The sequence below is a fragment of the Heliconius melpomene genome, chromosome 12, assembly GCF_056956725.1.
Source record: "Heliconius melpomene rosina isolate 202511_hmr_F chromosome 12, ASM5695672v1, whole genome shotgun sequence".
In the NCBI taxonomy this organism is placed as follows: domain Eukaryota; kingdom Metazoa; phylum Arthropoda; class Insecta; order Lepidoptera; family Nymphalidae; genus Heliconius; species Heliconius melpomene.
In genome coordinates, this window is record NC_140400.1 from 8,323,151 (window position 1) to 8,349,678 (window position 26,528).

A 26,528-nucleotide genomic window follows, 5' to 3' on the forward strand; every position below is an offset into this window, starting at 1 on the left:
ATATGGTGATCCTTTTTTTTAATTCATACACTTTTATTAGGTCGACTTGGAATTATGAAATTTTGTAAGTATGTAATAAAATCTAAAGAAATGACAATTGTATCATCATAAAATTTGACAATTATGTGTGGCTTCGGTGACAATACGATCATCGAACTGGTCTGATAAATCATCAGTCAAGGATAAGTTCATCCAAGACTTGAATAGCGGAAACTCTTTACAGGTCTTAAGTAACTACTCGAGTTGAGGCTCATATAATTTATAGCACATTCTACAGCACTTGTAGCACTTGGTGTAGCTTTTGTAATTTTTTAGTGCACGGCAAAGGAATACTTTTCAGTTTTTTTAACTATATCATTCAAATTATATTAATTTCCCTACCCGGTTTTTTAAAAGTGCGGCGTTAAGCCCCGCCATTCCAATTGCAATGTCTCGAAATTTAGGCGTAAGTTGTTGATAGGCGTGTCTCAATACCCCCCTTCCCTCTGTCTACCCTGCTATAAGCGTTTTTTTTAATATCACGCTATATCACGACGTGAATTCAAAAATATATGATATTTTTTACCCTGTTTATTATTATATAAATACAATATTATTTTAATCACTTTCTTAGTTTCCGCTTTATTACTAGATATATAAGATGTTTGTTCTTCACATAATCACAGCGCTCTAAAGAGTCCTCGTTGCCAGGGCATGCTTAAGCACGTTCGATCAAAAGAAGCTCCGTAATCTATAGAAACGCACGCTAAGATAGATTATTTATTATCAATATATGTGCCTTTTTGTGTGTTATTAACATTTGTGTTTCTATTATATTTATGAAATTTTTATTCATAAAGTTCTCCCTGCCTTTTTAACTGTGTGCGGGATACAGCGTGAAGCTGTTTTTTTTATTTATAAAGTGAAAATATTAAGGTAACCCGTCTATTTATCTGTAAAAGACTAGGGTAATTTTGATTTTATTAACTTTACGCTCTACCCCACTATATGCGGGATTCTTTTATACTCTTCTTTTATAGAGTTTGGTGATGAAAGGGAGAGTGAAACAGAACTATGTTTAATTATCTTATCAATTGTGGACGGTGTTCCTTAACATTAGGTGTCCACTTTCTATATTGCAATATGCGGGATACACCGTGAACCAATAGAAAAATCTATCACGTCATAAATATTATTTGCAATGCACAACGTTTCAACGCTAAGTTTTGATCGGAAAATAGCAACTTTGATATCGTTTTGGACTTGCAAGTGCTAAAGTTGCAAACTCCAACGCGATAACGCCAACTTATCCAGATAACGCGGTTTCTTCATAGTTCATAACAAAATAATGTTAGTTTTGGTATAGAAGTATGTAAAGCCCGGTGTTTACACCATTGCTTATTAAAATATATTGGGGAAGGGATCTGTCTTTTGGAACTGGGGAAGTGGAAACGGAGTATTTTAATACTAGGTTCCCAGGTTCCCTCTGCCTGCCCTGCTATTAGCGGATTATAGAATGAATCTAAACAAACCATTAATCGTATAGATTATTGATATATTAATTTTCATAACATAAATTTGTATTGACGCGAAAAATATTTTTTTTTAATTTTCTTTATTAATATTTAGTAATTATTCTATTTATAATAATTAATAAGCTCCTAAGTCCAACCCTCTTCCTAAAAACTTTTAACTTCTTAATAAAAAAAAGTGTTTATATAGGTAAACAAAAAAAAAACAACAACAATACAACTAATTTATTCTATCGACATGTCGATATCGATGACAGTGTCGCGCAGAAATATTCTAATACACGTAATGCCTCTGTCACAACCACTTTGGTATCCCGACGGGTCCCCCGGGCTGTTTCAAAGTACTTTTATTTTCCCATGGCTCACCGATCAACGGCTTTATAGTGATTGCAATAAACGCGTTTTAGATAAATAAATAGTATTTCTTTTATGATGAATGCATAATAAAAGTAGTTTTTTTTCCCTTCAGCCTTGCAGGGTAGGCAGACGGAACCTGGGAACCTTGTGTTAAGACACTCCGATTTCCATTGAGACAGATCTGTTCTCTACTTTCCGCCGAATTTTTGAACTGTAGCGTGTTGAGTGGCGAAACTCAACGCCGCGTCTTTCCTCGTTACCGACGCGTGGAAATGAAAATGAGAATTATTTCATACCCTGAAGTATCGATCGCACGACCGTCGCGTTTACAATCATACCGTTGTGCCCCCGCACTACAACGGTTTCGATTATATAGAAGTTTTTTTTCTTTATTTAACTTTTAGCTGCACTTATTGACTACTCTTATATTTTGATTTTAAAGTAAGTTCCGATTACATTTATATATACCAACATTACGTTCACCTTCTGATGTGTTCTATAAAAGAAAAAAAAACACATCGATAAAGAAAAATGGACATTTTGTACAGCTTTCAAGTAATTTATCGATACTAGCTAGCAAGCACAGCACTATAGTAATTCAACTAATGTCTCTGTCACCGGCACTTTAGAACGACTCGACTTACCAGGTTAAACATGTCTGTTATCCCATTGCCTAGCTTACGCTTTTTATAGTTAGTAAAAACTATATGTAGGTACAAACTTTATTTATTTTAGTAGAGTTTGCTAAGGTTGGTTGGCTTTAACTAATATTATTTTCGGTTTTAATGGAGAAATAAAGAAAGGAAACGAATGAACGTATTCCCCAGTAGATTTAGGTAGCTATATTATTTAATTTCCAAATACTTTGGCTCTTTTAAGATATTTCTTTTTGGATTTTTTTCTGTGACGTCAAAAATACGCCAGAAACATATTCGAATTTTCAGAGGAGCAAATTAATTATCTACAGGTTTAACAAACATGTACAAAAAGTAATAAAAATACACACCTACTCCTATGTATGTAAGTTTTGTATAAAAAAGTACAAAACTCAACAAAATAAAAGGATTTTTTTAAAGTTTGTGTAAAGTTAGAATCCAATTAAAAGGTCGCGTCTTCCAATGGATATGTCTTGTTAAACACCAAACTTCGCAACAGAGTGGATTCGAGAAAAAGGAACATTTGTATCTACTGACTGGACTACTTGGAAAAGTTGTGGCACTCGTTTATCATTTGATGGGTTCTTCATATTAAATTTTAGTCGATATTTAGTATTTTATTTTTCTAATTTTTTAAGGGCGTTATAGCGTCCGGACTGATAGAAGAGAGAAAAGAGAATAGACATGTTTTTTTCATATCACAGACAAAAAGAAAAATTGACAAGCAGACAAAAAATGTCAGATATCATAGATTTGATTTATATTTTTTTCTTCACCACCACCAATATTTTTTTCGTAAAAATATTTAATGTACAGACATTTTTTTAAAATAATTAAATTTAGTATATCAAAGATTAAAAGGCTTTATCTATTCCAAACTATCAAAGTTGAGAAACAACAAAGCTATGTAAGTTATCACCCAGATAAGGAAGTTGGTATCGCGATAGCACGCCGTCGAGACACGGACCTGGACGAGGCTGTTCATCAAATAAAAAAGATAGAAATAGATAGATAAAGATAGAAATTCATTTTGTGTACCAATTACTATGTATTTTATAGTAGTATGGGCTTTTAAAGTTTTGTTTATTACACGTGTTTTCTTTTTTGTGAGAAAGGGAATCTTCTTTAGATTCTTTTCGTTTCTCAAAAGATAAAAACGCAATCTTTATAAGATTATTTAGTTTCTTCTAGTTTTACTCTTTTAAAAATAATGTTTCTTTGATTTTGGAATAAATCTTCCAAAATTAGGATTTTGCTAATTAGAATTTTCATCTTTACTGTAAAGGCAGTGAAATAATTAACTACGGTGCTTTTTTATTATTTTTTTATTAATGGCATGGATAGGCAGAGAAAATCCAGGCTTAAGTTCGAGACATTACGCATTGAATGGCAGAACTTATCACGGTGTGTTTGTTTTCTTGTTACCAGAGCAAAGAACTGATAGTGACCAATTCCACAGAACGGGAATCGAATCTCCAACCGTCACGCTTAAGTCAGACGCTATACCGTTGCACCTCGAAGGCCTCCTTACCTTCTTAACTATTATCATATTAGATATAACTCCACTAAATTGGAAAGGTGTCACAAACTTTAAAACAATCATTATTATCTTGTCACATTTGAATTGTACAGCGTGAAGTTTAGCGTCATCCAGCTTAAACAGCTATCGCGATTGTAAGTTTATTATCGCGCGAGTTTGAGCTTTTCTGTTGTCATGTTCATTTGATTTTACATAAATGGTGTAATCTGTTATTTAAATAGTAACTAAGAGTTTTATATGTTAAAAAAAATTAGAAATTAATAACTTTTTAGATTAGATTAGGTTTAGAGTTTTTGCCCAGGAGCATAAGGGTGTGACTGTAACGCGACGGTTGTAAATTCGATTCCCACTCGAGAAAATGAATTATTATTTATTAATATTTTCATTTCTTGGTTCTGGAACCGAGGTAAAAAGCCCAGTGCTAAATCCACCACTTAACACGCAATGCCTCGAAAAATTCGGCGGAAAGTAGAGAACGGAGAGTGTCTTATATTAGATTCTCTCTGCTTACCTTGCTACATGCGGTTAACAGCGGCAAGCTGATAAAACAAATAAATAAAAACAAATAGCTATATAAATTCAACTTTGCCATAAATATAGGACGTTTAACGTCAGATTAACTTATTCAATTCTAATGTTAGTACAAAGCTATACTAGCAATTCTAAAACAAATTATTTCACTAAATCGAAATTAAATACCACTTGTACAGACAACGCTCGCACTCTGTGAAGGCGAATGTTTTTTTCAGTCACGCGAACTATAATAAAATAAAATTATTTTACCAATCTGAATTCAACGTCGGTCGCCGCTACGTGATGTGCCTATAGCTTTGCAGGTATATGTTACTCTTGAAAGTAGCTTTTTAGTAACTATGTAGTTTTAGGTTCGATTTCTTCTAATTTTTTTATATATATTTTGTTTTATATTAATAAAAATGGAACTTATATAATCACTTTGTTTGTTGGTTTGTCAAAACACTTTTTCTTAAAAACTTGTGGAGGTCTCATATTTTAACCTTAGTAGGCATTCAGAGAGAGAGGGACGCAAAACGTTATGGTCTCTGCATACATCGTTCATTGCTTGCCACTGCCTTGCTGGGAGTTCTGATGGTTTTTACATGACCTTCAAGCAGTATAATGGGTTATCGAAAATTAATCGGTGACAGGTGTTGCCTCTCTTACCACTGGCTATTGCTTCATCATCTTTCCTTTGGATTTTATGATTCTCTATATATAATTAGTATATTTAAAATGAGAAAAGTGGTAGAGAGAGAGAGTGGAGTCCGGCTCGCACTTGGCTGGTTTTTATACTTAAAATTAATTTACTAAACAAATACACTAATATTCAGTAAATCCCAGTACATAACTCAAAAGCCTGTAAGTCTTTACTCGTATAAACAGAGAGTTGTAGAGAGTAGGACATTTCCTTTGAGATATAACACCGCGCTGTCGGTGTCGAATATTTCACACTTTAGTCCCAAAACGTCAACACGTATATTCGTATTTTGCCTTTGTGTTGTTTGTGTAGATCTAATCTTTTTTGAAAATGTAATTATCTTTTGTTTATTATTCTCCGCTAAATATATTAATATGTATATGGCGAAAAATAATTTATAATTGCATGTCGGGAGGTAGGAAGAGGGAACCTAATGTTAAGATACTCCGTTCCCCAATTTTTAAGGCTATATTAGAATGTTTCACTATATTAGAATGTTCTTGAACACAAGTGTCGTGAAATATTTACATATATTTAATATTTTATTAGAAAGCGGTTAAAACAATAAGAGTCAAGCAAGGATTTCCTAATTGAAAAGTTTATAAGACAGAATGACAATACTAAAAAATATACACGACCCGGGAACCGAATCTACGCAACTTTAAGAAAAACAAACTAAAATCTACCCTAATCCAAACCACCAGTTACACAAGCTTTATAAACGTTCAACAAAAAGTCATCTGTCAACTGTTTTAATGTTTGAAGTTGGAAACACAAAATCCCGACAAGAGTCCCAACACGTCACAATGGGCTCTCCGAGGCTGAGGCTCGACTCTCTGCCGCATTTAGGATGATTAATGTTATTTTAACGGCATATTGTTTAATCAGGTCGTTATATACGGTTTAATATAAACCGAGCTTTAACAGACTTTTGTAGATATGTCTAGTGTGTCATACATACATATATTTAGAATATATTGTAATGTTGACAACGTAAGAAAAATGATTTATAATGTGAATTTGGTAGAGGTGAATTTAGAATGAAAATTTGGACAGTTTATATGTATGTACTAGTGGCCCGCTCGCGGTTTCACCCGCGTGAACTATGTTATTATTAATTTCTGTCTCCATGACTACGTCCTAGTGACGTCTATGCAAAATTTGAGACTCCTAGCATTTGTAGTAACAAAATTTCATACAAACTTTCGACCCCAAAAACGAATATTGCAAATTCCCGTCTTAGCGAGCACCTACGTTTAATAAGTAACTCCTATGCAAAATTTGAGATTCCTAGCACTTGTAGTTTCTGAGATTTCGTGATGAGTGAGTGACCTTTCGATTTTATATATATAGATTATGTATAAGTACAATGTGGTGCCGCAGTGGACACAGCCTGTAAAAACGATAATTGTGGGTTCGATTCTCATTAGCGGGAGTGATTGTATTTATTTTCATTTCACCCCTCTGCCAGACAAAATAGGGCGGTGCACGGGAAACGAGAATGTCTTTGAATGTCTCATTCGGGGGAATGAATAATGACGTACATGTCCCTGGTCTGGTTACAAGACAGAACGAAACGTCACAAGGAAATAGAAATAATCATACATTTCCCGGAATAGGCATCGAACCCAAAACCATTGTTCTTCAAACGCTGAGTCGTTAGAAATGATTTCAAACATAAGCTTGATTTAAAATTTATTATAAAGTAAATGTAATATATTCATAATATTGTTTGAATATTCAGGAATCATTATTCAAATGATTTAAATATTTAATAAGGATCGCTGTTAAGGCCATTAGCTTTCGTTAACGAAAATACAAACCTTTTATCATTCTATATTTTTAGTGGCCATATTTTTATTTTGTCTTTATACATTTTATGAAAAAATAAAGGATAAAATAATATTTTGGCACTAATCAGGTCGTTTTATTGGAGTCACAGAGTATGTATGGCATTTGAACTTTGGCGACAACCGATAAACGAGGTTATTCTTTTGTGTTTTTCATATAATATACCAAGCTTCCTACCTATATTAGTCAAATAAAATTAAATTTGGGCGAAAAGAGGAAAACGGAGTGTCTTAACGCTATTCTTTTTGGTTACCCAGCAGAATATTGAGATTTACTAGAGATTTACTTTTAAGCTATTACTTTCATTTCCTCGCTCTGTTAACAAGGTAAATCACAGCGTTAATTCCTACCACTCCACTTCGACAGTAACTAGGGCTAGGAACGCGTTTCTTAACACTAGGTTCCCAGGTTCCTCTACCTTCCCAGCTTTGTGCGGGATACAGAATGAACTAAAAAATATATTTAAAACAAAAAACAACATCACAATTACTATCTCGCATATAAAAAAAGCCAGACTCAATCCGCTCGCAGTCAATCAAGTCGACAAGACAGCAATTCAAAACCGCAATTAAAAATTTTCATTCGAATACAATGATTTAAATGGGAATAAACATTAAGTAATATTCTGTAACAATGGGTGCTTTAGGTACAATGAATAACTTGACAAAGCCTAGAGGCTATCTTACTTATATAAAGAACTAGATTTTTTTTAAGGTTAGTTTAGCTTAAGGTATAGGGAACCTAGTATTAAAATACTTTCTCTTGTTCACCGTTCACGTTCTTCATTCCCCACTTTCCGATGAAATTTTCAAGATATTAAGTGTAGAGTTTTGGAACTCAACGCCGCACTTTGCCTTGTTACTACAAAGAAATAAACAAAACAAAAACATATTGGGTATCGAATCTACAAGCGTTGCATTTAAATGATCGTGCCACTGTGCCACGACGGCCTCTTGAAGTATATTTAAAGGCTTATATTTATTACTAGCGATACGCTGGCGGCTTCGACCGCTAGAACTACATAATTATAAAAGTTTCAACCAATTCAATAATAACATTATGTTATTGATATACATTTCTGATTTGGGTAAGCTAGTTCTGAGATCTAATAAATAAACTATCTATCTAGTAGACAAAGCGTGGCGTTTATTACCGCCATTTAACAGACTATCGCGAAAAGTGGACGCAAATTGGAGAATAGAGTGTCTTAAGTAAGGAGGGCCGGGTCGATAAAACAGTACAATCTAGAAAATTCTATTTCTGGAAATCTAGAAAGATTTGTCACCTTTGACAAAGAAGATTCCTTAAAAGATACGCGTAAAGATAATATCTGTATACACCAAACTTATATAAAACACATTAAATCCGTTCCTGAAGACATTAATCTTTCAAATGCATAATATGAGGAATAAAAATTTCTATCCGGATCAAGGAAATGATTCAGCAATTGTGAGCCTTATTATTTTTAGGAAAGGGGTTAAAGTCGTAAATCAAGTAGACAGTGGGATGTTACGGAAGCTAGGCGGGAACAGTCGATTACGGACGATCGATGCGTCCTTTACTGTTCATATTGTTGAGTAAATATTTTAGACAGCTATGAAAAACGATTATTTAGGCGATAAGTTTATAGAGATGGTTACAAGTTCGATATTTATATTGTAAACTCGATGGTTGTGGGTACCATTTCATAATTATATTCAAAACTAGTGGGCACGTGCGCGGCTACGCCCGCTTAAAATATAAATATTAATAAAGAAATTTAAAAAAAAATATTCAGTCAATTCAGTAAAACAGTTGTATAAAATAACTGTTACGGTAATTAGCAAATTTATCGAACTAAATACTTTAAATTGACATAATTTTATTTATGAATCGATTGTAATAAAATAAACCCTATATGTTTTCAGAAGCTAGCCAGAATCTAATAGTGAAAACCGATTAGCGATGACAAACGCACAGACAAGCGGACAAACAGACAAAAAAATTAGAAATCATTGTTTTGGGGTTCTATTAGGTTAATAAAGGTTCCCAATAATATTTTTTTAAAATATCTTCCAAGTACAGACACCAACCCTCTTACGATTTTATTATAAGTATAGATATGGATATAAGTTTCTGGCATTTTAAGACGTAAATTTCAAAATATAAGTTTACACTTTAAAAGGCCGTAAACATATATTTTGAATATAATCATTCCCTATTTACATTCGTACCTTAGGCCATCACGTTTAATATTTACTAAGTGATAATTAGCTATATCCCATTTACCCAATGTCGGGCTATTAGACTTTAATATCATTAGGTTGTTTTCGCGCAATGTGGACTAAATTGATTTTCATTTCCCTGCCCTGGTGAAATTAATGACGGCGTTAAGTTCCTCCACTCAACACTCAGTATTTTGAAATTGGGTGAATCGTGGAAAACGAAGTGCTTTGACACTAGTTTCGCTTAATTTTACTCAGGCACCTGCTTTGATAGCTTCGTGCTTTTCCCTGCTTTCAAAGCATGAAACCATGTTCTAAAGAACGTAAAATAATATTTAAAATTAAGTTTTATTCTTTAAATAAACTCATTCATCCATTACTTTAATTAAATAAACTCGTCCTTACGTACTTATCACTTAGAATACTGAAATGGATCATATTTTACAGAGAAATATGTAAAATAAAATAGTTAACCTGAATCAATGAGAATAAAAACAAACTTTAACCAAAATCGAACCTACTTCGTTATCAACAATAATACCCACATTTACTAAACCCTAGTAGAAAATTGCCTTACGGGTACAAGAAACGACAATTCACCTTGAACAGGCAATACGAATGAAGATTGCAGGTATCAGCTAAGCCTAGCCTTTTTGCCGCGACGGAAGCTTTGCGTTTGTCTGTCGTTATCTGGGTTTTTGCCCTCAACGGAAATAAACATTGTGGGAATGGTGACACAAATTAAATTGCATAGACGTTCGTGGAGGAACATTTTGGTTGTAAAGGTGATGGTTCTGAGTTCGATTCCCATAGGAAAATATATTTTTGAGTGTAAAAACGCTATGTTTATAGGTTGGAACTGAATCAGAGAAATTATTATATTTAAATTATTTTCAGTATCCTGCTATGGTAGGGCGTTAGGTGATGCTACTCAACGCGAAATATCTCAAATTTGGGCTGAAAAAGGAAAACAGTGCAGGATAAACCGTGAAATTGAAAAAAACGTATACTTTTCTTCGATTTTCTGAAAAAAGTACAGCACTCGGTTGCGCTATCATAAATTTTCTCGAGTTGCTAGAAATCAGAGTCACTTAACAGTATAATCAACCCTGATATTTAATATCTACTTAATCTTTTCTTAAAAGTAGTACAAATAGATGAACTAAAAAGGGACTTATCTTAATTAAAAGAACTAATTGAACGATAGCTTTATGGCACAGCAGAACAGTATGCATCAGACTATTCTGATGACTATATACACTCACAGAATCGAAATAATTATATTTAAATTCTTTTCATTTTCCCGCTCCGGTAGAGAATGTCTTAAAAATTGGTTCCCTCTGTTCCCTCTGTCAACCATGCTAAGCGGGAAAAGCGTGAATTTGCTAAAATACTAATAAATAAATACATTTCTATTACCACATTAAAGTAAAATAGTATTGAAATAAAACCTTTTAAAGGGGTTAGGTGTTTGTAGCAACAGCGCGTTCGTAAACAATTTACAGCCAACTAACCGCTAAACTAGTTTAAACGGACGAATTAAATACACACTATGAACGTGTTTCAATTATAAAAGTGCTGTGCTATTTATTTAGTAGAATAAATTTTTAACTTTCGAATTATTTATTTATAATGATAATTGAAATTGTATAGACTTTGGGAGTTGCTAATTTGCATTTAATGATGAAACGAGAAATCTACTAAATCTACTCCTGTACCTAAATTAAACCTACCCTACACTCTCCTTCATATCAAATATCATCTTTCTACGCACAATAGATTCGACTGTGCGTAGATAGAATTTCAAAAGAATTTCTCTCATATTTAAAAAAAGAGACTATATTCCAGGATTGGAATCTGCTAACTTGGAAACCTTTCAAGCGCTTCAGCCAATTAAGCAATACGTTATTATCACACGCCTTTTATTTGCCTATGTTTATGTACTTGCTCTTTGGTCATTATTATATCGATTTAGTTATAGGTTTTTATTTTGTTTGGCTTGTTAGCTATTAAGATGACGTATTTTTTTATATTTAGGAAACTTAGTTAAAATGAACGACAATAAATGTATTTTAAAAACACTGAGTTCTCTTAAATACAGGTAGGTTTACTATAACAGACGCTTAAAACAAAACAAATCAATATATTAACATTGCTATACTACCTTATTATATATTTAACCAATTGCAAAATTCCCTCTAACAATGTTAACAAACTACCCGCAAACTAACGAGAACGTAACCAGCACCTGCTTGCTATGTGTTAATTTTACTCGCTAATTACTTTTATATAGTACGCGGGTGTAATTTTTTAATTGGACTCTAATCGTATTGCATTTGCCTTTATTCAGAGTTTTACTTTTTTTTTTCTATTTATAGCAATGGGCAGTGGGCAGAGACAATACACACTGTGTAAGATACTTCGTTCTACGGAACTTTTTGTTGTTTTTAGAGATATTGCATATTTAGTGGTGGATTGTCACCTAGAGAAATGAAATATTTAATACTTTAATTTACTCGCTCTAGTAATGAGGCAAAGTGAGGCGTTAAGTTCCGCTACTCAACACGCAATGGCTCAAGAATTCGACGGAAAGTGATGAACAGAAGTGTTTTAATGGGAAACACAGTGTCTTAACACTATGTTCCTAGGTTCCCTTGCCTTTCCTACGTGCAGAATAAGCGTTAAGCTAAAAAAAATAACTTTAAGCAAAACGTTACTTCAATTTAAAAAACGAAATTAAAGATTTCCTTTGAAAGTTAAATTTCATTGGACATAGAACTAGCGCCGTTTAGAAATTGGAATAAACTAGAGCAAAGGCATCTAATATAAGCCTCTTGGGAATTCCACTGTATGTTATACGTTAGGATATTTATTTATATGTGGAATAAGTGTTTGAATAATAGCCGTAGTAAATATTAAATGTTAACAGAGATGTATGAGCCAAGAGAATATTTTGATATTCTAAATATTGTTTTATAATACATTTTAGATCTTGTCTAAGTTGTATTATTATTTTTAATATCGATCAAAAATATACTACATAACTTAAATGGGAACGCGATGATTGTAGATTAATTTTATTAAAATATTTAATTTCCTCGTTTTTAGTGAGGCAAAGAGCGGCGTTTAGTTTCGCCATAACATTTACTGCCTTGAATTCGCAAATAAAGTATAGGATAAAATGTCTTGGTACTGATATTTTCTTTTACCTACTCTAGAAAAAAAATTAGCTTAGTGCAAAGTAACTCGATATTTTAAGTTAGTTTTATTTTCATCAATTTGATTTATTGTGAAAATACACTTGAAATTTATATTTTAAATAAATTTAAGCCGTTCCGTAGCCTGATTTTCAAAGTTCCTGGCCTCGGAGTCCACAATCGAACTCTACAACCGTCTCTACATACAAAACTCAAAAAACTTAAACAAAATTTAATTCCAAAACATATAATAACTTATTACATTCATAATAAACATAAATAACAGCCTCTATGAAAATTAAGTGAGCTAATGAACATTATCACGTTTATTTTCTAAACAATCTAGAGAGAGGGCTGGAAAATTAACCATTATCGCGACAGAAATGGCGTCAGTAGGGTCGTTAGCGTTATGACTGAAGGGCGAATGCAATCAGGGAGGGCTACGTAGTGCCTGGTTATGAGTACCAGAGGCCGTAATGTACGGTGGAATGGTAAAATTTGGTAAATATGGTAAAATAATAAAGTCGAACGTTTTACTCGAAACCGAAAATGGTAAAGGATCATCTTTTAAGAGAAAATAAATATAGAAATCCAGAATGTTTTTTCAATGACGTTAAGATACTCGAATTTACTGTTATGCTTGTACTAATAACAGAATTTTATTGTAGCAATCTCAACATGTCCCTATTACTATTTCTTTGTTTTTTTAAAAAATATATGGGTTGTTGATACACTTGTATTGTCAAAGGTTAAAATGTTTTGAAAATGGTAGGAATAATATGGAGAATAGAGTGTTTTAACACTATACATAGTTATCGGCAAGTGTGAAGTTAAAAAAATATATATGTGTACAATATACAACTTTGAAACTGAAACTTTATCTAAATATCAATGTTAAACTACATAATAAACATTTCCCAACTTGTATTTGAACCCACACCCACCACATTTAGTCAGACGGTCATTGTTCGCATACAAAAGACCATATTTAAGTAATTCCACCATCAAACAATCCCAACAAAGCAAACCGCTCAGCTCATGCAATAGAAACGCTCGCTAATCAATTTTATTGTTCTGAACATGTCCGACCCTCGAGGGCAAAATTTTAATGATTCTTCCACATTTTGTATAACGTTCCACTGAATGTGGTTTTTAATAAGTTCCTTATTGTGAATTACTGTGTGTTTTGTATTTTGCTACTTTAAATTAAGTAAATGATCTACATTTAACCAGCGCGGTCTGGTGCTCTTGAGTTCTAACTATGCTTCTGGGACTCCTTAATGGTCTAACGATTTAGGTTTTTGGTCTTTTGTTCGATTTTAATTCCTGGTAAGCAAAAGTGAGTGGTGAGAGAGGCATAGGCATGCTTTGGGAAGTATACCTCGTCTGATCTTTAGGAACACTATATCAATTAATGATACTGAAGGAATATCATGAAAAATGATGAGGACCCCTCAGGTATGCTTAAAGAAGTTGATGACGAATTGAAAGAGATATATAGAGGTCGTAGTGTCGTAGCACTTGTTCTCTCTGAGTAACCTGCATTAGCGTTTGCCATAACTATTCGGGTTCAATATTGATAATAACTAAATATAAACTAATCAAACATTGCTTTTCATACAATTTACCTATACCTATAATATATATTTCACTATATAATATTTTATTATTAAATTTCTCATTTTCTTGAGTGGGAATCGACTTTTTTCCTATTATTATATATACATACATATAAAAAATAATATAAGAAGTTAATAGCAATGTTGCATTTATTATACGTACTAAGGAAATGTAGTACATACGTCTCCTGAATAGCCTGTAAGAGTATGATAAAAATATTCATTTACAAACCAATGTGGAAAACAAACCAACATACTATGTAAATAGTAATAACATATGAAAATACAAAATATTTTATAGCAAATTACGAAAATGAACAGATAGTATTGAGAGTACCCATTTGTACGCGGAACGTTATTTATTATATATATATTTTGTATATGTATGTATGTCACATCTGGAAAAATGATTGGGGCATAATAACTGGGGGCATAATAAATGCTATTTTTTATTCAAACATGGAGTATATTTTCATATGTCGAAGGAATTCATTATAGAATATTTCCTACCCCCATAAAATTCTTCTGATGGACATATTTCATCCCATACTCGTATGTATGACGTTTCGACCTTTTTATCGATTAGAATAATTTGCGTTTTTATCTTTTGAAGTAGAGTTGGAAGTAAACGTTGTCAAATTAGTTATGAATTACGATGTTCGAGGTGTAGCATCTGTGGCGTAGCCGCCTATAGTTTGTCTTGAAGTAATTAATCATTTTAATGCCTTTATTCCGGTAAGGAGACAGCGTGGAGTCCCACCATTCAATACACAATATATCGAAGAGTAGGTAGAAAGTGGAGAAAGGAATGTCATAACATGAAATTAACTTAATTTTAACATTATTATTTATTTTGTCACTTAATTACTAAAAATATACAATAGAAATATATCTAAAAACACATATAAAAGTTAGTAAACAAAGTTTCATTTCCAACCATCCCCTCACAGGCCGATTGTAACAAACGTTGACATTTCCTGGTGTAGCGAAAGCTACTTAGCTATGCTCCAGATTACAGTGGGCCATAAATAAGGGCAGTAGTCCCAAAGTGTTTATAAATTTACTAAGGAAATTTGTACACACTCGCTGTTTGGGTTCCTTAAAATTTAATACAGAATTTAAGCTATTAAGATAGGATTTTCTTTTAATGTGTACATTTTTTTTTTTCGTGGATTTTTCGTTTTTTTTTTATAATGATTGACATTTTGTATCAAAATACTTAGTTTTATGAATAAGTATGAGATACTTAGTTTTTGGCCAAGTATTTAAATATGTCATGTTGTTTTAAATATGAAGACAATTACTAATTTACTTAATTAATTTTATTTTAGTATCATAAAGAGATTATTATAGATACTACGTGGAGTAGACGGTCAGACAGATTAATTAATATTATCAAAAGTAATAATGAAACTAAAACATTTTATTTAACCTTTGATGCTTTGTTTAAATTCTGCTTTGTTAAATTTAATTTAAATATTAATGTATTTATTATTTAATTTATTTTGACTTTGAGTGGGTTGATCTCAAGTTATTATTGTCTGAGGTAAAATATTCCCAAATAAGTTAAAAACCTATATAAATTTCTGCAAAAAATATAATAAAACTTAAGCCTCCCATTATAATCAAAATTATACTAGTTTTTCAATTATTCAATGAATTTTCTATGCACAGTACATGAAAGATACACGTAAAAGCCGATCATTTTCTTGTTCTATCGCAGTTTAGTAAAGAAAATAGTTCAAAAATATGAATTTATCGATACCATTTGAAAATCGTCTCATTATAAATTCATATTGTTTATTGAAATAGCGTCGTAGTATTTGGATTTTACATCAAGCTATTGTGAAAATTGAACCATTACAGATACCAGTACTACCATTAGAGTTATTTACGTACATCGAATTGGTTTGGTGTTCACCGAATTTATTGGTAATTTAGATACTCTGGTCCTTTATTTACATGTACCTTATATATCATGGCAGAGGGAAATTAGGCATATATGACTTTCAGCTGTTTTTCTTTCATACTTTTTAAAAATATTACTTGTTTAGTGGTGAAATCAGATTTCAGACTTTAATTAGATTAAGAAAACAATTCTAATATAGGGGAAAGAATTATTTTATTTTTTGCGTTCTGACCTAAAATGTCTTAAAAATTGGACAGTAGGAAACGAAGTATTTTGAAACTAAAATCTTAGCCTGCCATATGCGGAATGTACTAGAGGGAACCTAGTGTTAAGATATTCTGTCTCTCACAAACCACCGTCTTGGATGCTTAGTGTCAGAATTCAACGCGCTTTGTCTTCTAACCAGAACAAAAAAATTAAAATGAACCCATGTGGAAAAGGAACCCATGACCGTCGCAATTACTCTTAGACTGCTTACTATTATACAAACACGAACAATTAAAAATCATTCACCCTGTGAAAAAGGAACCCGTAACCGTCGCGATTACTCTTAGATTGCCTGCTATTATAGATCTAATTTTATTCATATTTTACTGCAAAAAATATTATAACAGTAGTATCAATACAGGAAAGAACCCTGAACACACAATAAAGATGTAGCGTAAGTAACAATGTTCGATCTGAATTCTGAAGTTTCAATTATTATGATTAAATTTCCTGCAACGTAACAATATCGTAAATCGATGATATATTTCACATGTAACTATTACTGTGATATTCAATAGAGTAAATAATGTATTCTTTGTACATTTTATAGCATATTTATTTATTTCTTAAAGTAGGTATCTATAGATTGATAATATGTGCGTATATTGTAAAAAAGTCTTTACTAAGATCGTCGTGCCACAATGAATGCGGCGTTGAGTGCCGCCACTCAGCAAGCATTAGTGAAAATTAGGCTTGACGTCAGAGATGGAATGTCTTAACACTACATTTGTCTACTATGCATGTGCAGTTTTTATACACATCGAAACGATACAACCATTGAAACGTACACCCAAAACTCCATTGAAATCGGTCTACTCTTTTAGGAGGAGTAGGAAGATAAATATATGTACAGAACCATTAAATGATCTTAAAGCCTAAGCTTATTTGTTGATAAATAGCGGATATCATCTAAATATTCCAGTCACGTAGATATTCACAAATATTTCTGCAATATTACTTTTTAATTCAGCAAATGTATTTATATTATTTTCTTTTTATGTTTTCCGCATCTTGCAGAGTAGGCAGAGGGAGTCTAGTGTTAAAACATTTAGTAACCGCATTTCTCGTCTAACTTTTAAGACATTGCGTGGCAGACTTTACCTTCCCACCAAAGTGAGGATGGAACCCATAACCATCGCGTTTGCAACACCAAAATGGCCTCAATTGTCATAGATCTTTAAAATTATAATAAATTTATCTTATTTTCTTTTGTTGCAGGAAATCGCCGCCATACTTATTAGCTTCGATAAGCATAGTGACTGGCAGTCCAAAGAAGTCAAAATACGGTAAGCCAATTTCATATTCTTTTCATTTTCAAACTCACCTTTATATTACCTTTGTAAAAGTGAAAACTACAAAGTAAAAGTGCTCTACGAGAGTCTAACAGCAATTTTGGCTTTCAAAGTTTTAAATATTTTACACGCGTCTTTATTCAAATGTGGGAGTTAACAATGTCTAAATTTAACGTTAACATATATCTGTTCAGACACAGACAGGTAGAAAAAGACTAGAAAATCATCCGAGCTCTTTGAAACAGACTCTTAAATTTCGACCAGAGAATCGTAAGAGACAACCGATCATGAATTTTAATGTGCCCTCGCTCCACGGTTCACCTTATCCTGTTGAAAAGAGAAAAAGAGTTTAAAGCGGTACATTGCGAAATCACGGAAAATGTGAAAAAAACTTTCCACAGAGGCATGAATTAAAACTATCAGTAGAGTAACGTCTTCTTACTTTTATACTGTTACAGTGACTGTACCTAATTTGGCGCCCAACGAGGGACCCGTTCCAACTTGTAACAACTTTAAGCAAATTAAAACTTCGGCTGTGACTACTGCTCTCTTAGTCTGCTCTGTTGAAATATTAACTCTTTATGAGGACGTAGTGTACTTTCGGAATTTCGATGTGCCCGCAGATTCGAGTCGTTAGTTTAAAATTTAATACGAAGATCCGTTTGGAGTTGGAGATAGTTTGGTTGTCTTTATGAAATAGATCGCTTGTGGAATGAAAGTTGTCGGTAAATTTTCGCGTTCGGAAGGTCATTGGTATTAATAATGTTCTCGACTTGTTCAAATTGTTTGTTGTGAACTGTTTGCGGATTTATGTTTATGGTCTCGAAGGAAGTTCAGGCTGGATTAAAAAGTAAATCAATGAATTATACGAACTTTACTACCGTCTTTCTTAAATTTAGAATAGTAATAATAAGATTAATAAAAAGTAAATACTTATTAATAATCATATTAGCACTCTACTAAATTTAAGAAACAGATTAAGCAAATAAACATACTATTAAGACATTCTATTTTCTACTTTCCGCTCATTGAGACATTGCATACCGAATGGAGGAACTGATCACCGCGTTTTGTCTACTAGAGCGGAGAAATTATAATTATGTAAGTATCAATTTTCCCCAGGATGGGGTTCAAACCTAAAACTATCGCGAACAAAGTCACTGTCCTTCTAGACCACGACGGTCTCAGAATAATTACTAATTAGAACAGGTTTCATACAATCATATAAAATCCACACATCCTTACAAGCAGGTTGGTGACAATATGATTTATATTCTATACCTAAAGGTGCGTTCTATATTCAAACGACGTTGATCGAACGACTTGATTGTTCAACTGAATTGAACTTAAACATTGTATTTACGATGTTACCAAGTTGAACGGCTAACTTCAAATAGTTTATATATTTCGTATAATCCTATATATGGTCTCGTTGTAGAATAAATGAATTGCTTAATTTAAAACTATGAGCGTAGGAAGGGGTGGGACCGAGCCCATCCCAAAATAGTCTGGTGCCCACCACAGAAGTTTTACTTACAACAAAACTTGCCCCGATAATAAAAATAAAACAACATTTACATGAACCAATCTTTTCAAAGTTAAAAATAATATCTAAATACGCAAATGTTTCAAACACTACTACTATTTTGGTTTGTTATGTCCATTGGTTTGATTTAATAATACATATGTATATCTTTTTTCAAATAGACAAAGTGCTGTTGACCTGGAGTAGTCTTTATAGCGTCATCACACGGAGACGGGTAAGAGTACCTCACTTCCGAAGAAATACGAGCTCTGATGTACGCTCACTTTTCGTTTTCGCGTAGGGGATTACCCTGCGTACGCTAATCAGGACAGTCTTGGACCGTTGGGCCCTGTTACACTAAGGCGCGGACGTGCCCTCAGATAGGTATCTCGTCGCCTCTTACAGAGACGGAGTCTTGAGGCTGAGGCATGAATTTTTCCGATAACCTGGCTATTTGAGATTTGGTCCCTTGTGATTTAATTTCCCTTCTTCATATTTACTTTACTAAATTACCAATATTATTCTAAATCCATAAATACTAAAAACTAAGGTTATTTTATTTATTCTACTTATTTCGCTCTGCCTATAGAAATATTGGGAACCTGTATACTACTGTTGGTTAAACCACCTCAACATGTTAAGTAACCGAGATAATATTATATTAAGCTAACCAATTAATCAGCATGCTGCGTCAATAAGCGTTGGCTTATCGATGCGTATCATTACTGATTAGAGGAAAATTAGAATTGATAGAACTGGATTACTTGTGAGTAAATAAATTTTGTATTTTACATAAATATGGATAAAATATTTAATTTATTTTAAGAAAATGTATAAATTTTGGGTCTGTCGCGACGGTCGTGGGTTCAATTCCTCCTTATATTTTTTGGTTTGGTGCGATGTTAAGTTCTGCTACTCAGCTTTCTGCTCCCAATCTTGCTATTTCAACGAAGATGAAAGCAGGTTCCAATTATTATTATTTTTTATTTTGAAGGTATCGTACTTGAACCTGCACTTCTTAAATGTCTTACTTGAATGGTGAAGCTACGTTTTCTCTCCCACCTCTATATTAAAATATTCTGCGCATATTTCTTTAAACGACCAAAAAAGTTTTACAAACAGTAAATTCTATGGTAATAAAACTGTGAACCTTTGCCTCGTGTATTGCCTCTATACGTAATTTACTTCACCTGTAGTTCGGGGTTGTGACAATAGCCTACTTGTGATTTAAAGCCAAAGATTGATGTTCTCGACACTACTTTTGCACGTAGAGTACTTTGGTAAATTTTAGAAATATTCTTTTCATACTCGATGTACATAATGGGCTGTGGGAACCTGGGAATCTAGCATACAATTACCGGTGAACCTGAAAAAAAGATATAGTTAATAGAAAATAAATATTTATAAGTATTTATGTAACGTCCACTTGAATAATAATACCTGCTTTAGGCCGGAACCCCTAGCTAACGGCTTAATCAGTATTTAGAACGGTATGCAAATTGGCCACACGTTACGTTGTTTGCTTAACATAATGAAGAATCAATAGTTCTTCAATGGGAACACTATATTTTATTACCATTATATTAAAATACAAATGTATGACATAATATAGCGTTGAGTTTCGCTTTTTAACATGTTATGTCTGGAAAACAGGTGGAAGGCGGCGGATAGTGTCATAATTTTAAATTATCTCTGACTCTACTGTATACGGGAAAAAGGGAAAAAAATACAATCTAACAGTATAGGCTCTAAGATCAATCTTTGATCACGATTTGAACTCAAAAGAAATGGTTGTATTTAAATTATTTTAATTCCCATGATTTGGTAGACAAAGCAAGGCGTTCTGCGCCGCCACTCAACGCACAATTTCTATAAAATTGAAGAAAAGAGTCTCCACATCAGTTTCCTTCTGCCTGCTATGCGGGAGAAATAGTAATTTTTTTATATATAATTTTTTTATATATTTATTTATAGTTTATAACGTCTAAAAACTAGACCATTTATTGTATAAAAATATTAGTTATTTTATTAGTTAAATAAAATTAATACTACTAGTTTAGCTACAATAAAAAAACAATTTATTTGCAAGAAACCAGCAAACATTATGACACGTAAAGAATTAATTCCCTTATAAAAAGTCGTAACTGGCGTGACGTCGCTAGTCGGCTGTTATTGCCTGTGTCTATTCAACAAACTTTACTGCCATCAGAGTATTTCGATTTATTGCGATACTTTGACCCAAGGGCTCTTTCGTGGTTCGCGAATATAAATCCCATATTAAATTCTACTTTATAAATTGCTTTTTGTTCAGAAAACTAATGATTGAATTTTTTCCATTGAATACTTTGTGTGGTTTCACTTTCAAGGATTTAGAAGGAAGTATTTCTAATTGTGGTACTTGGAAAGTTTTGTAATAAATATTTATTTTGTACTAGTGACGTACTTTGATTTTATAAGTAAATTTTTATTTGTTATTTACAAAGTTTTTATTTTTCTATTTAATTGGTGTCTTAAACAACAACCATTGCCTTTTATCTAAATAGTTCGAACTCGTTAACAATAATGTTTATACTATTAATATCCTCGTATATATTTTGATTTATTATTTTATAACTAAAAAGTATAAAAAAAAACTGTTGTGTAAAAACTAAAAACAAAAAATCGGCCAATTAAAAGTTAGATTCGCATACGTATTATGCACTATCTTATTTATTATTATCTTTAGTACAAATGTAACTCTAAAAAGATTAAAAAATAATTAAAAAATCCAAATCAACCACTTTCGTGAAATTTTCATTCTTAATAATAATGTTTGAGTGGCAAAGCTTGGCAAAAATCTTCCTATAGGGGACGCTAAACGACAAAAGTTGTAACAACTTTATCAAACATTCAGTTGTCTTCGATGGTTGAGCTTAAAATATAATATTAGAATTCTTTTATTGTGTACGGCTTCAAATCTCTCTGTTTTATTTTTTTGAAATTATATTTAATGTTTTTCACGTTTATTTTTGAGTCTAGACTCCATTTGCCTATCCTGTTATTCCGTTTCCCACTATCCTCTCAATTTTTTAGACATTGCGTTCCGTTGAACAGCGGAACTCAGCGCTGTGTTGTATATTGTCGCTAGATTAGGGAAATAAAAATAAACAATTCCCTAAGGCCCTAGCCTAAGGTACCTGATTAGGGATTAACTACAACTGTCACTGTCAAAAAGCTTTAAACATTTTACCGCCTAACAGATTAGACTCAAGGAACCTAGTGTTAAGATACTCTGCTCTCTACTTTCCGCCAAATTGTCAAGATATTATATGTTGAGTGGAGCTCAACGTAGGGCAGTATCTTCATGGAACCCACAAGTATTAAAAAATCTAGAAAATCTAGGAAAAATGTAAAAAACGTCCAAGATTTAAGGTACGAGATGATCATAAATTTATAAATCAATATGCTAAGTAAGCAAAGCGACGACGTCACTGCGGTGTCAAGTTAACAGTCACGAGGCACTGAAGGCTGGATTATCTCCTATAACTGATGAGCCATAAATAGAATTGGACAGTGCCATAATAAGCTATGAGCTTTGAAATTAGGCATTGATGTATTGTGTGATTTATACAAGTAGACAATATTTGGGTTAGGTTTTTAATTAGGTTTTATTTGTGAATCTAAATAAATTAATTATTTAGATTGGTTGCTGAAGTCGTGGCGTAAAGAGGTTCACTGTAAATGCTAGATCGAGGGCTAGATTCTCATTGTGAGATTATTTCATTTTCTCGCTCTGGTAACATCCTATATCTTATAAAACAAAGTCGCTTTTCGTGTCTGTCTGAACTTTCTAACTCTTCTTCTTCTAAACCACCCAACGGATTTTTATGCGGTTTTCACCATTAGGTCGAGTATTTCTCAGGGAAGGTTTATATATAGTTTATTATTTGTACATTCTTATGTAAATTAACATAAATACGATAAATGTGTATAAAGTCCTACCCGTTGAGACACTTTTGCGCATGCGCTGCTTTAATGGTAAGTAGTATATGAAGATAATGTACTGGAGTATTGTTCCTCTTAATAAGATCTACAAAAAAGTCCGCGAGAGCATATTTTTATCTTTTAAGGATAACGTGTAGTGATCATATTTCTGTCTAAAAATAGTAATTTCAATATATTTTTTATTGTGAGGGATATTTTTCCATAATGGTATTAATCCTTATCCTTTAAAATACTTTATTAATTTTCTACGTTAAAGGAAGATAAAATTTGCTGTTTACACTATTTCGAAATTTCGAATAGTTTTAGAGAAAAACGCATTTAATTGTTGACACATCACGCCGCGCATTTAATTGTTGACACATCACGCCGTTGACTCATCAGCTGTGCCGTTTCATATATTTGGTTTCATATTTTTTGTAGTAGTTATTAGTAGGCTTTTGTTTATAATTTCTTCCGTTTAAAAGTTGTCATTTAACAATCTAAAAATAGTCATTTAAATATATTTTAATAAGTACTTGAAAAGATTAGTAGCACAGATTTAAAATTACGGTACCTACTAAAAAATCCTTGCCGAGTAAAACAATTGGAAAATCCTTATTGAAACTATATGAATAATCCAGTAGTAAAAGCGGGCGAAGCCGCAAGGGGGTCGCTAGTTTATATATATAAAAGGACTTGTCCTCACTGACTGAGGTAAGACGCGCGCACAGCCGTAACCGCTGATGGTAGAAACATGAAAGTTGGACAGATGTTTACTTTCGTAATCTGGACATCCACTAAGAAGGGATTTTGAAAAATATGTACCCTAAAGGGGTGAAATAGGGGTTGAAAGTTTATATGGAAAAAAATTAAATCTTCACCGATTTTTATAAAATTTGAAATTTAGATTTTTAAAAGTATTTAATTGAACACGTGTTTCACGGTTTTTTAGAATTTACCCCCTAAGGGTGCCAATAACGGGTTGAAAGTTTTTATGGAAAAATCTTTATCGCCACCGATTTTTATAAAATTTTAAATTTAGATTCTTAAAAATATTTCATTGAACACATGTTTCGTGGTTTATTTTAATTCATCCCCTAGGGGTGCAAATAAAGGGGTTGAAAGTTAGTATGTAAAATTCTTTAAATCGCCACTTATTTTTATAAGATTTGAAATTGAGACTCTTAAAAATATTTCATTGAAGACGTGCTTCATGGTTTATTAGAATTCACCCCTAAGGGTGCAAATAAGCATGCGAAGCTACGCGCATCCGCTAGTTATTTAATATAACTCAGTTGAGTTATGCCACTCAACTCGCATTGACTCGAAAGTTGGGCGGTTGGTGAAAAAAAAACACAATACTTTAACAGGAAAATAGGCTTCAACATCTTCGATACAGTCCGGCAGATCTCAGTTGCAACAATGACGTATTTGCATTAATACAAAATATTACAAGAGACGCAATCAATATTAATTAGTAAATTGTCTTTCACCACATGACATAATTTATTATTATGACATAATGACATGACACAACTTAAAAAAAAATATTGCATCCAATGAGCTATAATACGTAAGTATATATTATATTAAACTGATCTATACATTGTTATTGTTGATCAGAGAATCCTCTTAGCGTTTGCATATTAAGCAGTAATAATAAACTAACATGATATTAACATGATATTAGAAATGCTATAATACTAGCCTTGACCTGGGGCTTCGCTTCCGCATTGTATGCCACTTGATCTATGACACATTATTAATATATTATTATTTATTTAAGTAAACAATATGTAAATGTTACAAAAAAATCAAATTCAATTCCAAAATGGTGTTAAATTAAACTTCTTCAAAAGTTCTTGCAGCTTAAACCTAAAAATTATGACGATTATAAACGCAAGGAATTCCTCACAAAGTTTGGTGGATTAATAGCTTCGAGTAAGCTGTATAGGTGCTATACATCATTGCTGTAATAACGGTTAAAGTAATTCGTTTACGTGACAAGCGTTGAGATATATAGATTATTTTGAATATTCGATGCTTATCTTTGTTTTTATTACAAAAGAAATTTTTGTGATACACATTATCCTATCCTATATCTTATAAAACAAAGTCGCTTTTCGTGTCTGTCTGAACTTTCTAACTCTTCTTCTTCTAAACCACCCAACGGATTTTTATGCGGTTTCCACCATTAGGTCGAGTATTTCTCAGGGAAGGTTTATATATAGTTTATTATTTGTACATTCTTATGTAAATTAACATAAATACGATAAATGTGTCTAAAGTCCTACCCATTGAGACACTTTCGCGCATGCGCTGCTTTAATGGTAAGTACTACATGAAAATAATGTACTGGAGTATTGTTCCTCTTAATAAGATCTACAAAAAAGTCCGCGAGAGCATATTTTTAACTTTTAAGGATAACGTGTAGTGATCATATTTCTGTCTAAAAATAGTAATTTCAATATATTTTTTTTTGTGAGGGATATTTTTCCATAATGGTATTAATCCTTATCCTTTAAAATACTTTATTAAATTTCTACGTTAAACGAAGATAAAATTTGCTTTTTAAACTATTTCGAAATTGCGAACAGTTTTAGAGAAAAACGCATTTAATTGTTGACACATCACGCCGTTGACTCATCAGCTGTGCCGACTTAAGTTTTACTTATCCCTTACTCTCAGCATATAAATAAGTATATTAGTTACGTTGGCCATTTAATGTAGATCAAAATTGTCTTTTACTGTTTTTTCATTTTAATAAGTACTTTAGAAGTTGTTACAATATCAAAAAATCCTTGCTGCGAAACGCGCCCCGCGACGTTTTGCTTATACAAGCGCGTCATGAGCAGTCATCGGTGGTTCCGTGGTAGAATGCTCGCCTGCCACGCGGGCCCGGGTTCGATTCCCGGCCAATGCATTCTATTTAATTTTCCTCACAGGCAGCCACGTAGTGTTTGCTTTTCATCAGGGACAGAATACCCTCTTCAGCATTAACCACAAGCTCGAAAATAACCCGCCCGCTATAGAGGCATAGCAACGAAGATTTAGATGCGTTTGCACGTATTGGATAATTGGAGTTGAATGTATTATTTCAGCGCGATATATTTGGTTTCATATTTTTTGTAGTAGTTATTAGTAGGAAGGCTTTTGTTTATAATTTCTTCCGTTTAAAAATAGTCATTTAAATATATTTTAATAAGTACTTGAAAAGATTAGTAGCACAGATTTAAAATTACGATACCTACTAAAAAATCCTTGCCGAGTAAAACAATTGGAAAATCCTTATTGGAACTACGACAATGCGGGTTGCATTAGAGTTTAATTAATTTTCACATTATCATAAGTGCTTTGCAAACATACATTATATGAATAATCCAGTAGTAAAAGCGGGCGAAGCCGCAAGGGGGTCGCTAGT

The 26,528-nt window shown here is 32.6% G+C and overlaps 1 protein-coding gene across 1 annotated transcript in view; it reads left to right on the forward strand.

The window, feature by feature from the left end:
* Camta (Calmodulin-binding transcription activator) overlaps positions 1 to 26,528 on the forward strand; it is a 144,701-nt gene that overhangs the window by 51,727 nt on the left and 66,446 nt on the right. The window contains exon 4 of the mRNA XM_085194270.1: positions 17,546 to 17,613. The gene's annotated coding sequence lies outside the window, so the exon portion shown is untranslated. The remainder of the gene's footprint in view (positions 1 to 17,545; positions 17,614 to 26,528) is intronic.